Source organism: Gavialis gangeticus, unplaced genomic scaffold (genome assembly GCF_001723915.1).
Source record: "Gavialis gangeticus isolate Ggan-Ray unplaced genomic scaffold, GavGan_comp1, whole genome shotgun sequence".
Lineage (NCBI taxonomy): Eukaryota > Metazoa > Chordata > Crocodylia > Gavialidae > Gavialis > Gavialis gangeticus.
The window spans coordinates 139,909,589-139,923,282 of record NW_017729024.1 but is presented as its reverse complement, the minus strand read 5'-3'; the positions used below and the strand labels follow the sequence as shown (position 1 = coordinate 139,923,282).

The 13,694-nt window shown below is 46.7% G+C and overlaps 1 long non-coding RNA gene across 1 annotated transcript in view; it reads left to right on the top strand.

Annotated features, from left to right (window-relative positions):
• Positions 1–9,861: 9,861 nt before the first annotated feature.
• Positions 9,862–13,694, top strand: part of LOC109297790 — an 18,615-nt gene continuing 14,782 nt past the window's right edge. Inside the window, exon 1 of the long non-coding RNA XR_002097416.1 lies at positions 9,862–9,872. This is a non-coding gene — a long non-coding RNA (uncharacterized LOC109297790). The remainder of the gene's footprint in view (positions 9,873–13,694) is intronic.

The window sequence follows — 13,694 nt, the reverse complement described above, 5'->3', positions numbered from 1 at the left end:
TGACGAGGAGATATCATCTGTTGTGCCAGTATGATATTAAAAAATACAGTATTTTGAAGGTGTCGTCTTCAAAACAAGGTATTGTCTGCTTGTTGTGAAAGGTAGGTTAACATTATTAATCTTGGAGTCATGGCTACACTCCAACCTGGAAAATTTTCTTTTTGCCTAGATTAATTTACTGCTGCTTTTTTTTTTTAGGCGGTATAGCCTCCAGTGAAAACAGTTTCTTAATGTTGCTGTTACAGAATGGTGATGAAGTTTCACCCTACAATTGGTTACATGTCAGTGAAATGACCTCTATTTTCAGCTTACAAAGCACTTCCACATGCAAGGATATATACAGCACTATGTGCTATATGAATGTAAGATGTTATCAGAATTGATAAAAACACTCAGTAAGCACTCCACAAGGCATCTTTGAATCTGTATAGACGCCCCCAAATCATACCACAGATTTCTCACATATTTGACTTTGTGGTACTGAAAATGTCATTTTTACTTTAATATTCAAGCACAAGAACAAATGTTTTAATTATCCAACATGCAGAAGAATGTTTTGCTATCTCTGTGTACTTGGAATTTGTGTTCCTTATGTCTATCCTTCTGTTTGTTACTGGCCACTTGCGTATATGCTGATTATTCATTTGAAAAATTATTTTGTAGAAAAGGCAAAGGTCATTTACAGAATGTACCAAACACGCACCCACCAATTCTGTACATCTGAAGCTCAGATAAATTAAAATATTATAGCTGTGTTACCTATCATAGACAAATGTTGACACATACATGGACAGGATCACAATATGGACATTTGTTTAATAACATCTGTGGTGGATTTGGAGCTGCCTGTAATAATTCATTGGCAGAGCAAAACAAAATTTAAGATTCAGTGGCATTTCTCTGTCTGTAATGTGATAACCTTGGAATGCTGTATCCACTGAATTCCAAAATTGCAGGAATGTTTTAGGTATCAGTGGGCACAAACTTTCTGATTTAGGTGCAGATTGGAGCACTAGAAAACCTAAGTCACTGGCAGATATGGGGGGTCAGACTGCCAAGTGCTGCAGGCAGAGAGATCCCTTTGCTGCCCTCTGTTACTGCCTACATGCCTCTGAGGCGGCAGGTTAACTTCTTGCACAAAGATGTTGTTTATAGTCCGCACTCTTAACAGAAATCAGGGCCATTGGAAGAGGGCTTTTGAAATAAATGAAGATGAGTGTGAGCCATGATGAAGAGAGTGGAATGAAACTAGGTGCTAGAGGAATGAAAGAGTCAGTCTGAAGAAACAGAAGTGGGGAGCACTGGTATTCCCAGAGGACTATGGGTCAGCATTGGGGGTTGAGGCAGGAACCCAGAAGAACAGGGGTGGCCAGTGGAAGAGAAGTACCTGTGATGAGCAGGGATCCTGGTTTTCTCTGATTTAAAAAAATCCCTAATTTTCAGTTAAAAAAAGTAACTCCAAGTCCACATTTTTCCATGATTAAAATGAAACACCACTATATGCATCACAGAAAAATGTGGATTTGGGGTTACTTTTTTTAACTGAAAATTGGGGAGTTTCTTAAATCTGAGAAAACCAGGATCCTTGGCAATGAGGGAAGCAGGGACCCAGAAGGAAAGGACCTGCATGTAAGGCAGGGTGAGGCATTGAGGGGAGTGGAGGTGGGAAGGAAGGAATGGGAGAGAACGTAGACCCTGCTCTAGGAAGAAGGAGGTAATAAAGGACATTGACATGTAGAAAAGAGTGTGGGAGCTTGGCATGGGAGAGGCTGCCAAAGAGCCCATGACCTGATGGGATCAGGAAAAGGGAACACACACGGTCTGTCATGGAGGAACAGTACTGTGCAGTGAGGGAAGCATAGGAGAGCATACATCCCCTTGCATTTGGTGAGGAGTAGATAGACACTAGAATCTTTAGAGGTCGGGGAAGAGGGGGAGGGAATTTAGAGTTCCTGAAATAGGCGCATGGCAGGCACATGAGGGGGCTGGAGGGAAAATGTAGGAACGCAAGGTAGGTGCAAAGCATAGTTTCATAGTTGGTAGGGTCGGAAGGGACCTGAGCAGATCATCAAGTCCAACCCCCTGCCATGGCAGGAAAGAGTACTGGGGTCAAACGACCCCGGCTAGGTGATTATCTAGCCTCCTTTTGAAGACCCCCAGGGTAGGAGCGAGCACCACTTGCCGTGGAAGCTGGTTCCAGATCTAGCTGCCCTGACTGTGAAGTAGTGCCTCCTGATGTCTAGTCTGAACCTACTCTCAGTCAACTTGTGACCATTATTCCTAGTTACCCCTGGTAGTTCTTGGGGGAACAGGGACTCTCCTGTTCCCTGCTGGTCCCCCCTGGTAAATTTATAGATGGCCACCAGATCCCCTCTCAGCCTTCTCTTGTGGAGGCTGAATAGGTTCAGGTCCCTTAGCCTCTCCTCGTAGGGCCTACCCTGCTGCCCCCTGACCAGGCGAGTGGCCCTCGTTTGGACCCTCTTGATACTGTCCACATCCCTCCTGAAGTGTGGCGCCCAGAACTGGGCATAGTACTCCAACTGTAGCTTGACCAGTGTCGCATAGAGGGGGAGGATCACCTGCTTGGACCTGCTCGTGATGCAGCTGTGGATGCATGACAAGGTACCATTAGTCTTACTGACCGCATCCTCACATTGGCGGCCCATGTTCATCTTGGAATCAATAATGACTCCAAGATCCTTTTCTGCCTCTGTGCTGATGAGAAGGGAGTTCCCCGGCCTGTAGGTATGGTGCTGGTTCTGCCTCCCCAGGTGCAGTACCCTGCACTTGTCAGTATTGAATCCCATCCTATTCTCATCCGCCCACCCCTGTAACCTGTCCAGATCTAGTTGTAGCCTGTCCCTCCCTTCTATCATGTCCACTTTTCCCCACATCTTAGTGTCAAGCACTTAGCTTACAGAAAATAGGAAACTTGTAACCCTCATAGTCCCCAGTGAATAATGCATCTTGATATTGACAGAAGCTTCCAAATTGCAGGACCTGAGTCTCATGAGGGACTTTAATTATCAGGACATCTGCTGGGATTGAAACTGCACTGTGCAAGAAATCTAATAAGTTCCTGGAGTGTGTTGAAGATAACTTTTGATACGGGCAGTAGAGGGGCCAATTAAGGGGGAAGCTCTTCTTGACTTGCTGCTCACCATCAGGGAAAAATTGGTTGAGAATGTGAATGTGAAGGTGGAAGGTAACTTGGGTGACAGTGGGTGCATCTACACAAGACATTTACTGTGGAGCTGCCTAATTGTCTCCGCAGTAAAGTCTGCCGGCTAGCCCTACACTGGAACACCCTCATGCCCTGGCCAGCCCTTCCTCAGCATGTTGAACTGGAGCAAAGCAGCCCCAGGCTGGCAGGCTGAACCCTCCAGGCCCTCTGCCAACTAGGGCTGCTCCAACCCAGCTCAACATGCTGCAGTCCTGGGCACGTGTAAACATGGCACCTGGGAGCAATATTAATTTCATGTGAAGACATGACCAGGAAATGAGAGTTCAAGATTTTAAGAGGAGGAAGGATGGAGAGCAGCAGAATGAAAACACTGGATTTAAGCAAAGCTGACTTTAACAAACTCCTGGCACTGGTGGGCAGGATCCTCTGGAAGGCAAGTCTTGAGGGGAAAACGAGTCCAGGAGAGCTGGCTGTACTTTAAGGAGACCCTTTTAAGGGTACAGGAGTAAGCTATCCTGATGTGACAGAAGAGTTGGAAGTGCACCCGGAGACTAGTCTGATGAGGCAGCAGTCTCTTCAATGAGTTGAAACTCAAAAAGGGATATTACAAAGAGTGGAAACTTGGTCTTAGTATTAAGGAAAAGTATAACAGTATCTCATGAGCATGCACCAAGAAAATTAGAAACACCAAGGCTCATTTTGAGATGCAACTGACAAGGGACATAAGGCAATAAATATGGGCACCTACCAGATGATGAGCACATTTAGCAACAAAGATAGGGAAGGAGTCTACCAGCTTAGAGTAATGTCAGAACAGTTTGGGATTACTTGAGAAGCTAGAGGCTTTCAAGGCAGCAGGACCAGATAGGATGCACCCTAGGGTGCTGAAGGAATTGGTTGAAGTAATTTCAGAGTTGTTAGTTATACTGTTTGAGAACTTGTGGAGGTTGGGTGAGGTCCCAGGTGATTGGAAAAGGGCAAAATTTTTGCACATCCTTAAGAAAGAGAAGGAGAAGGATCTGGAGAATTAGACCTGTCAGTCTGACCTTGAGATCTAGAAAGGCTGTGGAGCAGGTCCTCAAGGAATACATTGAGAAGCACCTAGAGGAGATGTGTCACTAACAACAGCCAGCATGGATGCACCAAGAGCAAGTCATACCTGACCATCCTGATTTCCTTCTATGATAAGGTGACAGGCTCTGTGAATGGGGGAAGAGCAGCGGATGTGATGCACCTCAACTTCAGCAAGGCTTTTGACACTGTCTCCCACAACATTCTCATTAAGCTAAGGAAATGCAGACTAGATGAAAGTGTTGTAAGGTGGATATTTAATGGGCCAGATCATTGTTCACAACATAGTCATCAGTGGCTAGTTGTGAGGAAGTATCAAGCAGAGTTCCATAGGGGTCCGTCCTGGGTCCAGTATTGTTCAACTTCTTCATTAATGATTTGGATGATGGGATTGAGTGCACACTCTGCAGATTTGTGGATGACAAAATTGGGTGGAGTTGTGGACATTGGAGGGCAGGACTAGGATGCAACATGACCTGGATAAACTGGAAAAATCTGGATAAACTCCAAAATAGCCAGATAAGATTCAGAGTCCTGCACATGGGGTGGAATAACTGCACACACAGATAGAGACTGGAGAATGACTGGCTAGGCCGAAGTACTGCAGAGAAGGACCTGGGGGTTACAGTAGACCACAAGCTGAATATGAGGCAATAATATGCTTTTGGTTAAAAAAAATGCTAACAGTCTATTGGGTTGTATTAAAAGAAATGTTACTTGCAATCAAGGGAAGTGATTCTTGTTCTTTATTCAAGAATGGTGAGGCTTCATCTGGAGTTCAGTGCCTAGTTTTGGGCCCCAAACTTCAAGAAGGATGTTGACAGACTGCAAAGAGTTGACTGCAGTGTGACAAAAAATTATTAGAGGCCTGGGAAATGCCATTTAAAAAGGCTGAAAGAACTTGGCTTCTTTAGTCTGAAGAAGAGAAGACTGAGGGAGGATTTGATAACAGTCTTCAAATACTTGAAGGGTGATTATAGAGAGGATGGGAATGGGCTTTTCCCTGTAACTGTAGGGGACAGGACTAGGAGCAATGGCCTCAAGCTGCAGCAGAGGAAATTTAGGCTGGAGGTTGGAAGGAACATTCTGACCATTGGGGCAGTCAAGTACTGGAACTGACTACTTAGAGAAATTGTAAAATCTCCATCCTCAGAAATTTTAAAGAGTAGGTTGGATGGACACTTGGTTTGGGTGGTTTAGTCAGGGACAGTCCAGCCTTAACCAGGAAGCTAGATTTAATGACCGCCTCTACTTTCCTAGGATTTTGAGCTGGTCATTGCGACACTCTCTCACAATGTAGATCAGGCTTGTCCAACATGCGGCCCGCCAAGGCATTTTCTGAGGCCTGCAGTGCTGTGATGGGAAATGGAAGTAAACACTGTTTACTTTTGTTCCCACCCCTTGTCCCTCCCCCAGCCCCTCAGCAGCTTTCTAATGGCTGCTGAAGGGCTGGGGAAGGAACAAGGTTCCCACACGCACTGTCAGCTTGACTTTGCCGACGCGGTGCATGTGGGAAGAGGAGTAGCCATGTGCCTCTCGGGACAGGATGAGCCTAGCCAGAGCAGCAGGGCCTCAGCTGCACTTTCCCCCTACCTGCGCTGGTCAGTCCCGAGCGGCACACGGCTCTGCCACCGCCTCTCCTGGCCGGTGCAGACCCGGCTGGGCTCCTCCTGTCGCTAGCAGCATGTGGGAAGCTGACTTCAGCTGCATGCCCCTTTTCCTGGCCGGTGCTGACCCGGCTGTGTCTGTCCCATCTGGAGTAGCATGCGGCTGAAGCCAGCTTCTCGCATGCTACTGGGGATGGGAGGAGGCCAGCCAGGTCTGCACCCGCCATGTGCAGCTCGGGATGGGACGGGACAAGCCCAGCCAGAGCGGCAGGGGCTGAGCTGCATTTTCTCCCTGTCTGCACCAGTCAGTCCCGAGCGGCACACGGCTCCACCGCCACTTCTGCTAGCTGGTGCCCACCTGGCTGGCCTGCTCCAGTCCCCAGCAGCACGTGGGAAGCCAGCACAGGGGGCCTCAGCAGGCGGGGTCCTGGCGTGACCTCCGCAGGGCAAGGCAGCGGGAGCCGGTATCTGCCGGACCCTGCGCTCCAGGCTCGCAGCGCTGAGGCCACTGGGGCTGTGTGCGCGGGCGGCCAGGCACCACGGTGAGCGGGGCCGTGCAGGGAGGCGGGTGAGGGGCTGCGGTGCAGCAGCCGCCTTGCTCCAGCTCCCCTCAGGCAGCGCTGGCTCATGGGGCTGCGCGGCTTGGGAGATGGGGATGTGGAGCTATGTATTTCTCCCCTTCAGTCTCTGGGGCAGTAGCTGGCTAGATGTAGAATGGGTCCCTGCTGCCCCTGCCCACCAGCAGCTACCATGAACCTTGCAGTGACAGGCAGGTGCAGTAACAGTAACAGCAGGCTCAACAGAGGGTATTTGAATATGGCTTGCCGGCCCACTGGGTGATAAAAAGTTCACAATCCAGCCCCATATTAAAAAAGGTTGGATACCCCTGATGTAGCTATATGTAACAATTGAACCATTCCAGAAGTGGCTGAAGAACTCCCCAATAATACCTCTTGATATGAAGTATTGTTTTGGAGCATTTCGCTTCTGGGGCTGGGCTGGGAGGGAAAGCGAGTGGATGGGGGAGGGTAGGAAAATGAGCGGAGGGCCTGCTAGCTGCCCAGCTGCTATATCCCTGCTGGTATCCCTTGCTCCCAGGCCCAGAGCAGGGTTTATCTACCCACCTACCCCTGGCTGCACATGGAGAGACCAGACATACAGATCTGAGACACAGCTAATCCTGTATTCATGACATTTGTCACAGACTGGGTCAGATTCTATTACCTTTACTCACAAAAAAGAACTATGTTGTAAAGTAAGGATACTACCTTGGCATAAATGAGGATGGCAAAAATTTCTGCATATACCTTATTTATCGTACATGTGAAATAACTGATGAATATTTGCACTCAAACAAGGCCACAAAGCATTTCCAGGAATCCTCTCTGTCCCAAGTGGTCTAAGACTGGAGATCCTTCCCATCAGTGGAAGGTTGTCTTTTTGCTAGTTCTCTCTCTCTCTCTCAGAAATTCACCATTATTCAGTAAGCTCAAAAAATAAAAGTCTATGCATCACTTTTGAGCTCTAGTTTGAACACTAAATGGTTCATAGGCTTTGTTCGAGCTCTCTAAACTGGGATGACTATTACAAAGATTGGAATCTAAGGCAAGGGGAAATAACTTCTTCAGATTTTAAGAAGTTGTGTTTTGGTTTTTTGATATAGTTTACTGCAAGTGTTATATGTACTCATTTTGGCCGTATCTCCCTTGTTAATTCCTAGCAATTCTGAGGTGTAAAAAGGTTTGTCTTTGAAATATTTTTGTTTTTTTGCAGCCTGGTTAAGGAAAAAAAGAAAGGATCCACCCACCATTGAGGTAAGAGATGCATTTTTATGAGTTAGAAATCCTATACGAATCCTCATACTATTTGTTATATTGGACTCTTCTGTACAGCTATTTTGAGTAAATCATGTCCAGAAGGTGTATATAGACTTCTTGGTTTTTAGAATCGTATAGTACAATACTACAATGTCAAGGTTTAGGAACAGAAATCAAACACCTGCTTTATTTATGTCTCTTTGCCTTGAATTTATCTGCATTTAAGTAACATTGTGATATCAGGAAAAGTAAGCGTGGCCATTCATTACTTCCTAATTAAGTGAATTTTAAAATTGCTATTGTGAATACATTTTTTTTTAAAGATCGTGTTCTTTATCTGTGTTAATAGGATTTTTTTCATGGCAATTGACATTAAAATGCAGGTTTCAAATCCAGTTGCTAGCATATTCATCAGTACAGCAAAACAAATTGCATTAACATTTTACAATGCTAATGAGATGGGCTTTCTGCAGTCCTGACTCTTTTCATAAGTGGTTTCTAATGGAATAAAGCTGTGAAATATTGCTCACTCTTTCATGCTGACAAATTCATGAAGAATGGAATTTGACTGTTAAGACTTTAAAAAAAAAAAAAAAAATACCAACCCCCCCAACTCCTGATTTTGTGCAAAAGTGTTACTAAAACCAGTAGTTGATTTGTAGCCAAAAATATGGTTTTAATACAGAAATTTTTAAAGCTCAGTCCACCTGCACGTCAGGCAGATTTCAGCTGATTTGGGTCTGGGATGCTGCTTTTCACACACCTTTTCCTCCTGGAATGGTTTGGAGTTGTGTTTTCTCCATCCTAGTTGTTGGAGCACAAGAGAAGTCATCAGCCTGATGGAACCTATCTCTTGTCCCTGAGAAGCTTGCAGGTGTGGTACACCATGCCAGCTCTTTTCTTTCCTTTCTGAAAATATCCCTCTTATGCAACTTGGACATCAGGAATGTTGAGTGCCCATCATATCAATTCTCAGAGATGGACCACTATGTCATTTTGGCTGGGTCAAGCCTGAAACTATACATCTGGAAAAGTAGGTTATTTGGTTATCCATGCTTTCCTGAAGCTGGAGCTATAAAGCTTCTGGTTGCTGAGGCATGGGGATTGTAGCCCTTGCAAGACAGGGAGCAAGGAAACTGCATTTAAGGTTAGTTTGGATCATTACATTCTTAAATAGGTTATACTGTAGAAAAATAATCCTAGGAGAATGAAAGATTATTGGAAGTAATGACACATTCAAAGCCATAGTGTTACTCATACCTTCAGCTTTCTTGTGGTTTCTAAATATGTTCTTGAGACTCTTATAAACTAGGTATTGTACTTGCAGGGCTGTGCAGTGACCTCATCGGAGAAGAAATGATCTACTAGAGGGTCTTAAAGCTATCTCTTTAATCCATAAAATAGTCCTTTTTCCTTTACATAGTACAGGAAACCCCTGCTTAACGCTGCTTCATTTAGTGCAATTTCACTATAACACTTATTTGAAATTGATACCTGATTTCACTTAGTGCTCAGTGAGTTTCATTATAACACTTGCGGTCGCCATCTTGGGTCATCAGATACTTTCAGTTTTGCTTAATGCTTGTTTCACTTAACGCTCAGTTTTTCAGGAACCAGTTAAGAGCACTAAGCGTGGGTTGTCTGTATAAGGGAAACTAATAATACATATATATGGAAAGCTCCCCCAAACAGTGAAAATAACATAACTATTTATGGCATAAACCAAATAGCTGCTGGTATACTAACTTTTCCTATGTTTATTTGAGATGATATGCATTAGGGCTGTGCGAAATGGCTGTTTCGTTGCCATTTCAGATTCGTCCATTTCAGAGGGACAGTGATTCGTTTAGGTGTTTCAGATCACTGTTCCGTTCTGTTTCGATTCGGCTGAATCAATTTCGGAGTTTCAGTGCTGTTATGGTGCTGATTTTGGATTGGCCGGGGAGAGACAGGCACAGCCAGGTGGCTGCAGGTTCTCCCGCAGCTCCTCCGGCTGTTCCTGCCTCTCCCCAGGTGTGGGGAGCTGCAGGAGAAGCCTCCATGGCTGCCCTGGCTGGCCCCATCCCCCAACCAGCCCAACCTTCTGGCACTAAAAAAAAAAAAAAAAAAAAAGCCCTATGCATGCCAGCTGCAGCAGCGGCAATCAGGGCCTCTGAGGGCTCGTGGTAGAGCCCCCACACGGAGCATGGGGCAGTGGAGGGCACCCGCATGACAGCTTCACCATGGTGTGGGTGCAGCCTGGCTCGGCAGGGTGCTGCGCACTATCTGGAAACTGGGGTGGCTCTAGCAGTCACCTGGAACCCAACACCGCTCAGCCCTAGCGGCCCCAGCTCCCAGACAGCGTGCAGTACCCTGCTGAGTCATGCTGCGCCCACACCATGGGGCAGCTGCTGTGTGGGTGCCAGGCAGGGGGGGAATCCCCACTGCCCCCCATTGACCCACGCTGTGCATGGGGGCTCTGCCATGAGCTCGCAGAGGCCCTGATAGCCACTGCTACAGCCGATTGAATGCGGGGCGTGTTTTTGTTTTTTGGTGTTTTTTTAAGTGCCAGGAGGCTACGCTGTGCAGGGCAGCCATGGGGGCTTCTCCCGCAGCTCCTCCGGCTGCGCCTGCTTCTCCCCAGGTGGGGGGAGCCGTGGAAGAAGCCCCCATGGCTGCCCTGCCTGGCCCCATCCCCACCTGGCCCCAGCCTCCCTGCACTTAAAGAAGGCTGCGGGGACTATTCCCAGGGCGACACCTCCAAAACATTCGAAACACCTCCAAAATGAAACAGCTACCAAAGTTTTGCATAGCCCTAATATGCATAATCCACTTGTCCTGATAACAGAATAACTTTTATACAATGATACGCCATATATTGTTGTTATATATTACATCGTTCAGTTTAACTTTTTTCCCATGCATTGTGCCAATTGGAATTGGGATTTTATCTACATTCGTTCCTGGAAGTCTCTGTGTGTGTATGCTGCATTGTCCTTCCTTTTTTGACAATAATGTTGGTGTGGTAACTACTCTTTGACAGCCATAGAACTGGGAAATATATGTGACTGTATTTCACATGAAGATTCATTATACTTCCATTTCATTGTCTCTGTTGTACATCTTTCTTGTGGAGTTAAAGTCTTTCCGAAAAAGGATGTAGAGCCCCACATAAGTTACACTGCTGACTTAATAACATTGTACTCTCACATCACGTTGTGACACTGTATCATCACAAGGTGATATGAACACTGCATATCCTGAGGTACAACCTCTGGAGTTCTTCCTTTGCTTCTGTAGGAGGAAGACTTGTGCTCTGCTAAACCCCTGCCTGCTTCAGCTTTTCTCTTCCTTTTTTTCCCCTTTGATTTTCCTTTCCCCAACCTATAACATCCATTGTATATTCTCAGGGGTGTTGGTTGTAGCCGTGTTAGTCTAAGGACGTAGGTAGACAAGGTTCTTTGGGTAATTGTAATATCTTTTATTAGACCAACTGTGTAATAACTAATGGTGTGCTAGTTCATGGGGATTTTCTTTTTGTATTGCAACAGTTCTTCATGCAGTATCTGGGTGGCTCTTTCTAAAGCACAATCTCTCTCTGGAGGAGTGCTGTTGTTGGGTGAAAGCCCTTTTGAGATTTGGTGGCATCAGAAAGTTCGGCTGTATGTTACAGCTTCCTTGGTGTATTTAGAGTGATTGCTGGTTCTGTGCAGATATGTATGTTGGTCCATGGGTTTCTTGTATATGGTGGTTTATATTTTACCATTGTGGATATTGATCATAGTGTCTAAAAAGGAAATATTGGTGCTGGAGTATTCAAGAGATGGATGGAAGGAAGTTAGTTATTGAATTTTTGATGGAAATCAATTGGAGATTGAAGGTTTTTAGTCTACAGGATGATGATGTCATCTATATATCTTAGGTATAGCATGGGTTTGATGGTGCAGTTCTTGAGGAACTCTTTTTCCAGGTGAGCCAAAAAAAGGTTGGCATATTGTGGAGCCATTTTGGTGCCCATAGCTGTGCCTATAGTGTGTAAGAAGTGTTGGTTATTGAATGTGAAGTTTTTTGTGATGATGAAGTGTATAAATTCAGCAATATGTTTAGGTCTGTACTCTGAGTTGTAATCTTGCTCTTGTAGATATGCAAGGCAGGCTTGGATGCTATCCTGGTGTGACATATTGGTATATAACGAGGGGAGGCAATGTTTTTTGGCCGGGGTGCTAAAAACCCCCACAATGCCTACCTTGGAAGGTGCCGGAGTGCTAGCATGCCAGAAAAACAAAATGAGGGCAGGGGGTACATGGCAAGATGCCCTGCTTGTGCCTCAGCCCTGCTGCCCCTGCCCCCTCAGCCTGAGCTCTGTGGCTGTCGGCAGCTACCCAGAACCTGGGCCAGCTGCAAACATCTGCTGCCTCTCTGCCCCAGCCCCAGCTGCCTCCCAGACCCGGCCCCAGGCTCTGGGGAGGCAGCACATACCAGCAGTGCTCCCCGCTGTGCTGCCCTCGCCACTTCTGCAAAACAGCATTTGGAACCTGGTGCGGCAGGGCACAGCGGGGGGTGCAGAAAGCTGGCTGCTCCCAGCTCCCTGCTGCCCTGCCACACTTGCCCTGTGTGAACGGGAGCAGCGTGGGCAGCACACAGGGTGGGCTGCGCTGCCCTGCTGTCTGCCCCGAGGTGCATGTGCAGTCACTACCAGCCCAGAGCTGATGCCAGAGCTGTGGAGCCCAGCACAGCTGTTTGCAGCCTGTCTGCTGCTCACTGCAGCTGCCCAGAGCCCAGGCTAGCTACAAACAGCTGTGTTGGGCTCCAGAGCCCAGTCACCAGCTCTGTGCCAGGAGTGGGGGAGAGACTGGGGTTGTGCTGCCTCAGGCCCCTCCCCCACCACCTGCTCTGAGGCATGGGTGCACACACCTACCTGTACAGAGTTGATGCTGGGGCTCCTGAGCCCAGCGCAGCTGTTTGGAGCCTCCCGGCTGCAGCCAGCCCTGGCTCTCTGTAGCTGCTGCCAATCATGGAGCCTGGGCTGCTTGCAGCAGGGCTTGCAGCCTCCCAGCCGCCTACTAGGAGCAGCCCGGGCTCCGTTGCTGGCAGCAGCTACCCAGAGCCGGGGCTGGCTGTGGCGTGCCGAGCAAAATGGCCTCACGTGCCATGCTTGGCACACATGCCGGGGGTTGCCGACCCCTGATATATAAGATGATAACATCCAAGTTTTTGTAGAAAGTCTGTTGTGTCTTGGACAAAACTTGGTCTTTGGGTGACAAGAGGTTTTAGGATGGATTTGATGAAACTTGATATTTCCTCAGTTAGGGTTCCATGGTTGGATATTACAGGTCTGCCTGGGTACCCTTGTTTTGTGGGTTCCGCTTCCCCCAGTCTTGCCTGTTTGCCCACCACCTCCCTGTCTCTATCATCTATCTTGCAGACCTAAACTTTTAATCTCTTTATACTATAATTTGTTCAGCTTTAAGGACTTTGTGTACTTATGTTCTTTTTCCTGATTTTTTCTGTTGGCAGTTACTTAAAACAAGACTTCATTTCCCTGGTAAATTGAGACTCAAGAATGTTGCTCATCACATTGCTCCTCAGAATGGTTATGTCTAATCTGACCAATAATGTAAAGAATGCCAGTGGCTGAGAGTCTCGGGTTAGTCAAAGCAGCCCTGTGATACACTGAGCAACAGTTGTTGCCTTTTGATTTTTATTGCAGCTTGAAATATGCTACATCTCATACTCAATTCATTTACAATTATGATTGATAAAACACAGTTTAACTTTGCAAATGAATGCAAATCTTGTTATGTTTGAGATATACTGGTCCCATGGCAATGGATTTAGACTGATTTTTTTGGGACCTTTTTACCATCTATAGATCTGGCCTCAGATATCTAAATCATTGCCTCAACAGCACAATAACATGGGGGGGCGGGGTGTGTGTGTGTGTGTTTCATAGTTTCTAGGGTCGGAAGGGACCTGAGAAGATCATCTAGTCCGACCACTTGCCATGGCAGGAAAGAGTACTGGGGTCAAACGACC